At 32.6% G+C, this 13,513-nt stretch overlaps 1 protein-coding gene across 1 annotated transcript in view; it reads left to right on the top strand.

Moving 5' to 3' along the window:
• The window catches only part of Alk (Anaplastic lymphoma kinase), a 1,262,077-nt gene that overhangs the window by 1,210,707 nt on the left and 37,857 nt on the right, over nucleotides 1-13,513 (top strand). The window lies entirely within an intron of this gene.

The raw sequence follows: 13,513 nt of genomic DNA, 5'->3' as shown, positions 1-13,513 counted from the left end.
ACGACTTAAGCAAAAGGTGGAAATACCATAACTCACATTTGAACCTTAAGTTAAGAGGAATAACTCTTAAAGTAAGCCATGATTTTCTTTTTATTTCCAAAATACTTCCCAGGCATATCACAGTACATTTCTTCATGATTTTTTATTCTTTTTACAATTCATTTAGACATCAAGAAGTCATATCTGACAGCAAATTGATCTTGTCATCACCTACGAAATGCTAATAAAATGACAGAATCCACTGGAGATGTACAGTACAGTACATAATAAGGGTCATTTCTTTATCATCTATTTTAAAAATCCTTATTTCAGCATTTCATGGCCATAATTACAGTTAAGCATGCCTGAAGTTAGTAACGCACACGGAATTATACTCCTTTCGTTTTCTGAAGTGACTGTAGACTCTTAAATTGGTGCGTTGCGTTTTCTGTCATAAATAAGAAATGTACTAGAAATGAGGCGCCTAGTATCAAAATCCGCCACATCCATTTCACTTAGTTTCGAGTAATCTCGCAAAATCTGCAGTGAAGCTCCATATAAACGCGTACAAAGTCCCATATTTGAACTAGTTTTTTAGTATGAAATATTAAGCTTTTAAACAAAATTCTGTTTCCATAGAATTCTTTTAGATCGAACATATAACAAGCGTTAAAAAAAGTGGATTTGGTGCCTTTTGATACTAGGCGCCTCAAATGGCCGTCTTATCTTCTTTCTTCAATAGTAACAGCTGAGATCGTTACATAAATTTTCCTTTTTCAAACAGTTCAAAAACAGTAAAACGTAAGTTTTAATCGATATCAATTATCGACCTTTTGAACATTCATAATTAGATCAAATTAGCAGATTTCGTATCTAACGTAGCTTTTTCATACCCCGATAATTAAAATGTAGTTCAATTATGATCGAAATTAACAAAATTTGACCCAAGATCAGACTTATTATCTTGATGTTTTCAATAGGGTCACATATAGTTTCTTTCTTCAACTTCTTGCTTGTCGAATGATTATCCTAATCTTTAAGACTTGCCTAGATTTTGAATGTTTTTATGTCTAGAAATACATTAAAGTTTCGAACAAAAAGATTCATGGAATCTTTTTCCGTAGTTTGTAGGATCTCACCAGTGACATCTATTGGATTCATCTGTAACTCCGTTCTAGCTTCAAACACCTTAAAATACAATCGATTCATGAAATTTATGATTTCTCTCTCATCTCTAACCATAAGAAACTTTGCAGCATCAGTAACATCATCTTGTAGCCAATCCTGGAACTCAGTCCTCATTTATCCGAGGATTTTCATCCTCGAATTCCTTAACACAGCGCGGATCTCAAAATATGTGTTCCACGACTATTTCTTACGGTTTCCACAAAGCCATCATTGTTTACTACTTATTAGTGTTAAAACTTATTGTTTTTGTGTGTGGTAATCAAGAATGCGAATTTCTGTGGGAGCGGTCCCAGGTTCGATTCCCTGTGGGAGCACTCGGTGAAAAAAGTGTAAAACGCTTTTTCAGGCTAGCCTCCCTGAATGAGGTTTTTCTGGGTTTTCCTCATTCACAACAGGCAAATGCCGGGTTGGTACCTAAATTATTAAACCCAGGCCGCTTCCTTCCTTCCCCAATCCTTTCTCCCTTCCTCTTTCCCGGATAGTGTGCTCGCCGAGAGACAGCATCCCTCCAACGTGGCGGACTAAATGGCCTTCGATTCCGAAAGCCCAGAAATCTAAAATCCTAAATCCTAAAATCGAGAGTCCGAATATTCATTTCCAATGTTTAAGTAATTATTCGAATAGCGAATTTTATTCGAGTAATCGAATAATAAATATCTGGAGAATCTATTATTGGAATAATGGATATTCGGAGAATCCATCGTTCGACTAACGAATATTTAAGGAATTCATTACTGGAATATCGAATACAAAGAATCCATTATTCGACTAATGAATATTCAATGAATCTGTTATATAAATATAGAATATTCAAAGAATTCATTGTTCGAATATCAAATATCCCAAGAATATGTTAGTCGAATGTTCTAATAACAAATGTTCCAAGAAACCATTATTCGAATAATAAATTACTTCAATTTTAACAGCACTAGTAGTTACCCAACAAAAGTTATGGCTGAAGGAATTGAACGTTTCATCGCTCCAGTAGTATAAATTTGAAAACGGACATTTCCCTTTGCCAAGTAAATTCTATTATTTTTTTTAACTGAATCAGGTATTCACTCAATTAATTAACAATGGATTTAATACAGGGTTTGCTCTTTGAACATTACTATATACGTAATAAACTTCGTTATGTTTTCTAATCACCATGTAGTGTTATGACTACATACGAGTTCGAGAAAGGTTGAGACGAAATCAACCGTCGACTTCATGATAGAAAAGTTCAATATCAAATCATAAGTTAAAAATGTATTTTCATGAGCTAAAGTGATTTTTCATTTATTGCAATGGATCATTATAGAAATCTCTTCCTTTTTGTTTCAAAGACATTAAAAGCATTTTCTACACAAACTTGTTCCCAAAGAGCCCAAAAATCAAGATTTTTCCTCAAATCTTCTATGAAGACAGTTGCAAGATGGGTGCTGTTGTCTCGTGTCGCGAGAAATTGTGTAAAGGTTTAATTCTACCACCAAAAATCAATTAAATTAGCTATGCAAGTAACGCATGTCACAAGCTGTATACACGAGATTTTCGACACACGCTGGAGTTGTTGAAGAATTTTGTCAAATATAGTACCTCCTACTTTCATTGTTCACTTTTGGTTTTTGAAGTTTAGCGTCGCTCTTTCATCACTGATGCTATATGAGACGTGGATCTATAGTGTACTTTTTAATGCTCATCGGAAATCGAACCTGAAATCATGTGCACCAAAGGAGCGCATTCCAGCTAGTAGACCAGTAGAGAGGAGCACGTAACTTCTCGTGTAACAAAGCAACAGATGTTTACGTATATTAAACAAAAGATTAGGGCTAATGAAATATATAGTCACAGGTAATGAAATTATTATATAAATAATATTATTTAATAAAATTAAATAAAATACAGTACAACGATACTAATAATTTGATGAGAAAATATTGTCAAAATTCAATTTTCTTTCACTTAATAATGCAGTTTAAACAACATTATGGCACACACTTTTAACTAAATTGTGTGCACACGCTTTTAGTTTCAATACCTATACGAGATCTTAGAAAAGGGAACAAATTATATATTTTGTTGCGCAAATGTTGACCTATTTGATATTAAATAATCCATAGATTGTCCGACAATGCTTATCAGTTTTTCACTGTCATAGTCCGGTCAGCTTACATGTGACAAAACTTGACATGTCCTTAAATCTGAACACTGAAGTGATACGTATATTACTTTTGTGAAAAAACTTTAGGAAGATTGGAGAGCTGAGGTTTAATATATTTTTCATACATCACTATTTCAATCTGGAGAATTATTTACTTGATCAGTAGTGGCTATTCGAGCATGCTTATTTAGCTTGTATATTCTTCAGTCCAGGGATGAAAAAAGCTAAGAAGTTTCTACTTTCTAGATTTTTCTTTTGTTGCTTCTATCTTTAATGCAGATAGGAATCTTCTCAACCTACGAAATATTATTCCCCATTGTTAAACCATTTTTATAAAGTCTCGGAAGACCTGGGTTCGATTCCCGGCGGGAGCTCATGTGGTTCGGATTCCACGTTAAGTTGTAGATCAACGTCTCATATATTCTTGCTGCTGGAAGGAACGATATAATCTATAATCCAATTTTTTATGAAATTCCTTTGAACTTCACTTCAATACCAAGATTTTATAACTTTCACTTAGGTTTTATATATTCAAGTAGTCTTCAGCTAGCTGGATACTTCGCCTCTAGATTTCCGCATTTGGTCGGTTTATGGCCCCGCAGCTCTTATTTCAACCATTGAAAAGTCTAAATATCTAGTTTCATTTGATATATAGATCTTAACTTTAGGAGATTTCGAGATATGGCCATCTTATTTTAAAATTGCTAATCCTACTCTTTTTCTATACCCATTTTTTCTTCCTTTATAGAGGAAATATCAGAAAACTTTAAAACATATCTTTTATTATTTTAAATGTAAAATTTAAATATCAAATTCATATCTCTATTAAGGTACAGTGGTCCTCCGGGTTAACGGTATCGATTAATTACTCCTTACCACCTCCGACCTCTGCACCGCAGAGATCAAATGGATCAATGGGTCGTGGGTTAATAGGACATGACCCACTATCCACCGTGACCCACTCTGATTTACCGAACCACTACGATCCACCGACCCACTCTGATTAGTGCATTGTAGACAGCACCTTCTGAACACTGATGTGTTTGTCTACATTGTGTTTTTAAGGCCTATATTTTTCTTCCTGTTTCATTTGTTTCTATTTACTTACCTGAGATGAGTATATCTGAACGAAAAAAGAACTTCAGGCACTTTTGGAAATTGATATTTGTAATTGTAATAACAGCAATAGGATTTACTACTTGGATTTTGAGAAAACACAGTCGAATTTTTACTTTTTTGTTATTTATTTTTTACATAGGTCTTCTTTACCTTTATTTGAGATTTTCAAAATTCATCTATTTGCTACTAAAAAGAATCTGTAGTCAACAAGGAAACAATTATGTATGATAATTAAATTGAAATTAATAGTAATAAACACTTTACCATTTTATATCGTAAAGGTCAGATCCACCGGTATTGTAACAGAGCGGTCCTTGAGCGATTGACCATAGAAATTCAAACTCCGATTAGTGATAATTTCGCAGCTTTATTACAGGTGTAAACTCTTTAGTCAGTGAAGAGGAGGGCGTGTATCATGGGTCAAAGTTAATGACGATGGGTTTTGTTGGGCGGTGGGTCACTGGGTTATGGGTAAAGTTTTCATTAACCCACGCTATCTTTGCTGCACCGTTCTTATTATTTATTTCTACATTAACACATTTATGCATTAATATATACGTACACTATACGCATACATACCACATTATACAATATAGCACATTATAAACATTACAGATCTGTGCTATATGAAATTGAATGTTACGTGTTTCAAATGTTGAATCAGTCATTTGTTTCATTACATCCTTTACAGTCTGATCTTGATGTTTTATCATTCAAATACAATTTCATGTATTACACTAATATTTAAAATCAAACATTATATATATAAACCTACTTTCCAGTTTGTAAATTCATATTTACAATATTTCAAATCATTAAAACTAATTACAGTAAAATACATGTTGCTACACATAAGCATACCTAGTTTAAATTGTATAAAACAATTTATTATTATTATTATTATTATTATTATTATTATTATTATTATTATTATTATTATTATTATTATTATTATTATTATTATTATTATTATTATTATTATTATTATTATTACTACTACTACTATTATTATTATTATTATTATTATTATTATTATTATTATTATTATTATTATTATTATTATTATTATTATTATTAACTTTCTTTTTCACAATAAATGTATATAGATTTCAAACAATATTTGCAATATTTGAAATGTATATGCAACAAATGCATATAAATTTTACGTATATCTAACACAAAAATTAAAATATGTGTCAACTTCAATAAATATAAAATATATATCATATATAAATAAGATACCAATACTTCATAAATAAATGAAATACAAATATTTCTAAGACATAAATACATGTCAGATACGAGAACATTTATACTAGCTTGCGTAATCGAGATGACCGTTTAAGATCTGAATTGTAGACTTCAGAGTTAAGAAAGCTATCTTTATATTTATTTATTTGCTTATTTGTCAGCAACACAACAGGCATTGCAGCAAGAAACATCTATCCCAGGTTCTGATCGGGTCAGGGCAATTCTGACACCATAGATGTTGTTACAGACTTTGATAGCGTCTATGAACCTATCGTCCTGTAATAAAGTTTTATCAAACAGAAAACCTTTTACCACCGGATCATTCCTAAAATACTTCACTCCTTTACCCTGATTTTGTTTGGTAATCCACGTGGCAAAGAATTTATGCTTAAGCTCCTGCTTCTTCTTTTGCAAAACAGCTAAATTATAAGATTTTTTCACCTCGAGTCTAGCAATAACTTTATCCTCAATAGGATTAATGTGAATGCTTGAATTAAACCTTGAAGAAATTGATTCCCTTCAAAAGCTCTTAACGAATATATAAATTTTGATTGAGCTAATAATATAATGTTATCAAAGCATACAACTCCTCCCCATCTCGTTTCTTACAAACACACAATCCATTATTAAAGCGTGGAGATGAAACCACTTTTTAAGGATGAAGCAAACCTAGCAATCCATACATAAAATAATTTAGGCAGAATATATGTTTGTACTAAAATATTTTTTATCTAAGTTTCAAACTTAAATTGTCCGCCACGTCTAACATTCTGCCCAGTTATTCAATATAATATTTTATTTCTATTTCCTTGAGAAGGGTACAACTGCATCTAAGATATTCAGAATTTTCGTCAACTTCTATATCTTTAATTTTCTCTCCATGTCATAGTAGCTCACAGTTCTTTACCCTATATAATCTACAACTAGGTACCATGCCGAATGTTATACACTTATCTATAGAAGAGCCCACACTTAAGCCTTCTATCAGATTACCAAACTTATTAAAAATACGTTTTTCCTCTTGTTCAGAGTTTGCAATTTACACAATATCCTCTGCGCAGGCAACGCCGATATTTTTATTGTGCCAACGCTGTATATTTCATTATTTTTACATATTTGTTTTATTACACTGTCCCTAACCAGGTTAACAAAAGGGAATTAAAAGGATCCCTCTCTTAACTTTGATCTCAAGTGCAATGCCGCCAAATTCAGTACAGTTGTTCTAGTACACATTACTAATTATTCTAACGTTCGAATTGGGGATACCTCTATTTTTAAGTGATTCAAAATTAGCACTATGTGACACTGTGTCAAATGCCTTGGATACATCTGTTGCATAATCGAATATTGCTTTCCCTTTTTGCCCCTGCTTAATAACTGTGTCTAGGATAAAATAATTCATAAGAGTACAACAGTCAAAAATAAAATCTTTTTTTTAACTATATTTAACTCTCAAAATGTGATTGATGGGAAAATCTCTCTCATACCCTCCCCGCCTGACAATTTGCACCCTGGGGTTAACGGATGAGACGGAACATTTTCTTGGTACTCTGAATCGATTCATTAAAACAAAAACGAAACACTTCTCTATATGTCTTTCCATTTTTGCTCTGATACCTGTCGACAAACTGACAGACCCTCATACAAGTATACCCTCATACAATGTGTATAGGACTTCTCATACTTATGCATAGCAGAGTTTGGAAGTCTAATATGGTAAACCTTAGTTTCGGATCTTCCCCCTTCCAAGAAAAAAACTAATTTAACTAGTCTACCGATATCAATACTTGGAAGGAAAAGAAAAAAACATGGAGACCTGTGAGAACCTTGGTTAACAATGTTACGACTTACGCTTGTTAGTATCATAAAAAATAAATAAAAATAAACATTAATAAGTGTATGGTTCAGTATCCTTTTTAGGATTACAACAGAAATATTTTTTTCCTCCATTTTCTGTGAAACTAAGCATGAGCGTTTACACTAACCCCTATCATTTTGTTCAGCTGTTTTTTTTTTTTTTTTTTGGTTCTTTTTTAAGCGCTAATAGGGCTAATATTGTAGAATAATTAAACTAAAATTATACACTACTTACTAATACTTTGCAAGAGTTTAATAGCGATTATTTACTTTTCTTAATGTAAGCCTTCTAATAAGCATTATCAAATCCAAAGTATTTTGTTGAATTAGTTTATTGCGCATGATTTCACAGCTGCTTTCCCCAGCAAGCAGTTTGAAACATTGCTGCTAGATGGAGTATCTGTTCTGCAAGAATATGCTCAACTGTGGATCAATAAACGAGCAAAAGTTTAGGCTTCGGCCACAAGATGGCTGCGACATATACTTTCGAAGCGTTGTTACCCAGCGACAATAAGTTCTTTCGAAGCAAACTTCTAAATTACTTATCAAGTAAATTCTGTAAATGCGTTTACTAAATATTTTATTTTATTCTACAGAAAAACAATAAAAAGATTCAAAAATGATATATGACAATATTATACATAACGCAAAAGTATTGCACTATTAACCCTGGAAACTATAGGCAGCTACATAGTGGGTACAGCTGCACCCTCTTCAACTCCGGACTTCATTTTTCCTACAACAATTCATCCAGTTTTGAATATAGACCTAAATTATTTTCTGTGTTTGGTTCATGTTGTTTCATCATGTGGCTTTCTATTGAAAAGTCGATTTTATAAACGTCTGAGACATCATTGAACAATTTAAGGCAATGGTTTCCTTTAAAAGAAGAATGTTACTACAAAATATTTTGCACGTACTTGTACTTCAGTAGTTTACATTTTCAAGCATGTAAACACTTAGTTTTGCTCAAATATTTCATTGAACGCATCCATAGTTTACAGGTGCGTTTATCCACGTACAGTAGCGTAACTATGGATGCACAGGTCCTCCACGAAAATAGACGATTAAAAAGGCTTCCGTCTTCGTACGTTCATGAAGACATGTAAAATTATATAGCAATCTAGTCAGTCACTACTTACTTCTATTATATTACAACAGTTTCATATTGTGATGATATCCGGGTTGATTTTATTCTCGTCATTACCAAGCAAGAAAGTAGAAATTTAATTAACTCTCAAGTAGAAATGCAACGGCTTGGAAAACAAACTATTTTTTATAAAAGCTTTCTCCAGTAGATTTTTTGTCTGCAAAATTTTGGGCTTTTTAAAGTATTTCAACTTTATTGGAGAGATAACAGTACTTTCTGCGTTTGTTTTCTTATTATAACAACAACAACAAAAAACAACAACAATTACTGCACTGTAAAGAGAAAATTCTGAAAACACTTAAGAACCAAAGAAAATCGGCCATTCAATAGGTCAGAAAAAGTTAAAGTCGGTGGACGCAATAGGTTTCCTAGATCTAACGAATTGTTTATAGAGTTGTTAGATTAACACTGAGCGGAAAAATATTTTATTAAAACGTTTAATTGTGTTAATAATAACTGAAAATGAAGCAGATTTCGGGGAACAAAAATTTCATTTAAAACTAGTGAATGAACTACAACTTCATACAACATTCATTGAGACCGCTAAAATTCGAGGAGGGATAATTTAAAACGCCACCCACAGTTTTATTTATTATTATTATTATTATTATTATTATTATTATTATTATTATTATTATTATTATTATTATTATTATTATTATTATTATTATTATTATTTTACTTCAAAAATATTAATATAATACACTTGTAGAAGTAAAGAAAGAAAGAATTCTGTGAGTGATGGTTTTAAACTAACATCGTAGCCAAAGTAGCTGTGTAAAGTGAAGTCTCTGAAACTCAGAATAAGATGTTTTCCGAAAAGAGAACGAGATATAAGCAAGATTTTATTTTAAAAAATGTACCTGTTTCTTCGTTTGCAACATTTTTTCTTGACTGCTAGATTTAATTTAGAAGACAAGAAAAACATATGTATTAAGGTGTATAGCTTCCAGGTACCTGATAAACTGGCTAGGCATCAAAAAATGACATTTGGGATATGCAGATTGTATAACGTACACTGGTTGGCAACAACTGGAATGTCAGTTTTAAAAAAAAGAGCTCAGTGGTAGAGCGTTCACCTCTTGTGCTTGGGGTCCCGGGTTCGATCTCAGCCCGCGCCAAGTGAACTTTGTGGTGGGCAAACACCGTGTGCGTGGGTTTTCTCGGGGTTCTCCCGTTTCCTCCCACTTTCTTCATTCCACCATTTCATTCATTACTCATCATCGCCGTCTCCATTAGCCTAACCGGCATAACCGTGGGGCGTAAAACTCAAAGATTTCATTTTTCGAAATTCTTTTCTCGTTTCGTATCCTTTTATAAATTTATGTGCAAAACGTATGCCCTGATTGTTTCTTCATTTTATCTAGAAAATATCAGAGTCCTTCCGCGTTACAAAAGTCCATAAAGGGTGTCATACAACAACATGTAAACCCATTTAATATTGGGAAATATTGTGTAATGACTTGCAACCTTTAAAAGTTAATAAATATTTTTCCTCGACAACATACAACCAGTTTATCAGTTTATAGTTTTATCAAGTGCGAATTACTGGAGTAAAGTTTTAGATCATTATTAATAATCGGTTTTATGTAGAAGACAGCATATTTATACTTATATATTAGCAAACCTTTTCTTTAACTAGGAGCGATTGTGCAATTATATATCTCTGTAAGTAAGAGTGTCAATTTGAAAGTCAAAATTCAAATATAACATTCACAACCTATTTCTGGAAATTTCGGATCTACAATATCATATTCATCTTAATGCTCTATTACAGGAGCAATAGTATTGTGCTCACACTAATAAGCACTTTTGTTGTATCTACAGATTTTTTTTTATTTATTTATAATTTTCATTCATACTGTGTTCATATTGCGTTCCATTTTGTATTTCTAAATCTTTAATGTTTTGTTCTGGTATTTTGATTGCACTGAGAAAAATCCGTTCTCCGGACAGTGGTATATTGTACAAATATACAGAATCCTCTTGCTTAGTACAGAAATCAGTGCGGAGCATACGTTATCCGTATGCTACATAGGCACTGCCCTTAGATTAAATCATGCTGTTGCAAGATGTCTGATGTCTAACAGTCTTCCTTATATTACGTACATATATGTATGTTTCCTTCGTCAGCTATAGGTTATATACGTCCACTTGTATGTGAGATCCTGACACCTATATTGTTTCATACGGAAAGTACGTACAGATGGAACACTTATAAAGAAAGTATTATAAAACATGCGTTTTCAATTATATGTTTGCTGTATGTTAAGTCCAAAAACTATAGGATTTACAAATGTAACATACGATTTTAAGTACGCCACCTACATTTTTTCCCACTTGTCAGTGTGTTCTTTATAAAGAGTTTAATTTATCAAAATTCTTTATATATCTACCCTGTTCGTCAATTCAGGGGATAAAAAATATGAAAAACTACTTGATAGATAACCACCAAGTTTGGCCAGGATGTAAACGATGGAAAGTCAGAAATCGAGTTCGCTTACTGAGGCGATATTCAAACCGAAGATGATAAAAAATTAACCATCTTCGGTTTCTCCGTTGATCACTAGAGAATAAAACTGGTAACAGATAGGACGAAGTGTTTTAGTGCAATCTATTAAGGGTCCCAAAAATACATTTCATCTGCATCCTTAGCTCTTTATTTAAACTGGAAGTAGCAGAAATCGACTACAACTTTTTTTCTGCGTTCTAAGAATTGCTACTATTTTCTCTCTTAACCCCTCCAGAAATCAATCACTTACGGTTTCAACGTTGATCACCACAAATATAATCCGTAATAGATAGAGAGCAGGGTTTTCTGAGATCAATTAAGCGTCCCAATATGTTTTCCATCTCCACACTAATATCTATTAAAACTCGAAGTGACAGAAATAAACTGCCTCAGACTTTAACGTTGATTCTTATAGAGTAGAAACCGTAACAACGAGAAGTGGTCTTCTGTAATCAATTAAGCTCTCTAAGAAAATATTCCATCTCCACTCTAATCTTTCTAATAAAACCGGAACTGACAGAAAATCAACTTCCGGTTTTGCCGGTGGTCCTTGTAAAGTAAAAACGTTAATAGGTAGCGAGAAGTGGTTATTTGCAATCGATTAAGCATCCTAAGAATACATTTCATCTCCATCCTTAACTCTACTAAAACTGAAAATGGGAGAAATATATTATAACTTCCGGTTTCAATATTGGTCAACATAGAACAAAAACAGTAAGAGATAGCGAGAAACGACTTTTGGAAATCGATTTAACATTGTATGAATAAGTACCATCTTTTCTCTTAACCCTCTATTCAAACCAGAAGTAGCAGAAATCAACCACTTCCGGTTCTAATGGGGATCACTACAGAGTAAAATCAATACTAGAAAGAGGGACGCAGTTCCTTGCAATCAATTAAGCGTCCCAAGAATATATTCACCTCCATTGTAATTTCTGTACTAAAAACCGGAATTGATAGAAATCTATATCACTTCCGGTTTCAATATTAATTGATGTCATGTAAAATTATGTAAATGTGTATTTCAAATGTATAAGTTTAATGCAATAGAACTAGTTGTGTGGTAGATAAGGCCCAGATCTTATCCTCACTAATTTGAAAGTAACATGAATAAGTAAAAAAAAATAATAATTAAAATTGTTTCAATTTTAATTTTGTAAGAAAAATGTATATTAATGACAATACATGTGCATAAAAATATTGTTCCCGAAAACTCTAGATAGAAACATGTCAAGAAAGTTGGGTTTGTTCTTGGGAAAGAAACAATAACCAAACCTCTTCGCTAAGCTCACCCTCCTTTTCTTAAAAGTTAGTGGCTAAATTAGAAAGAAGGAAGAATACCACAAATGTAGAAAGTAAGCCAGATAGTATCTATGAAACGAGATTAAATTAACTGTAATTATATGAACTAATAATTTCAGAGGCAGCTCTGTAATGTAGTCACAAAGCCACGTACCTTCAATTAATACAAAGAAAAATAATTTTAAAAAATTGGATATTCATTCCTGTATATGAACGAGGAACGACCGAAGAAAAAATAGTTACTATAATATGGAGTTTGTAACCCTGATTGATGTCTATGAGAGATTTGGCAACATAATATAAGTCAAGACGCTTGATGTTACTCTCTGTTCACGTGTTCCGACTTGGTTCTTTCTAGTGATCACCTGCCTTACACAGCAGCCCTTTAAACGCTTGCACTTACGTACAATGTAATCACACGTTTTTCATGACGGAAAGAAATCGTTTTGGTCAGCAGACGGGACCGCGGAAGAACATGAAATAAGGCGGAGTCAAAGCTCTGTGGCTGTGCTGACGCACTCAGCCAGAGCCAAGTCGGGTGGATTTATTTCGCTTTCGTTTCTTGCAAAAACACAAAAGAATGACATATAAAAGACAACCAGAATCAAAAGTAAAATTTGGAATCATTGTTTGTTTGTGGCGTTCATTTTCAAATTATTATAAGAACACCTTCTTAGTATACTTTACAATTTCGAAATTTAATGTCACCTGATGTATGATTACGAAAACTTTTTATAATTATTTAAATGAATGAGTATTCTTGAACTACATTTTTAATTGATTTACCATTCCAATATTGCTATGAAAGCAAACATGCGAAGCCTCAGACAAATATATAAGCATTACACTTGTAATTGAAAATTATAAAATAACAACAAGTGGAGAGATTGTCAAGTCATGTAGAGTTGGTTTAAGGCAGGTGTCACTTAAGAATATCAGGAAATTCGGTTCCCAGCAGGCTTACGGAATTTTGTGCTTATTTTAAAATTTTCCTCGTGTATATAAGGTTTTC

The sequence above is a fragment of the Thermobia domestica genome, chromosome 9 (genome assembly GCF_964235325.1).
Source record: "Thermobia domestica chromosome 9, izTheDome1.hap1.1, whole genome shotgun sequence".
Classification (NCBI taxonomy): Eukaryota; Metazoa; Arthropoda; class Insecta; order Zygentoma; family Lepismatidae; genus Thermobia; species Thermobia domestica.
The sequence above is the reverse complement of the archived record's forward strand: the minus strand, read 5'-3'. Positions and strand labels throughout refer to the sequence as shown.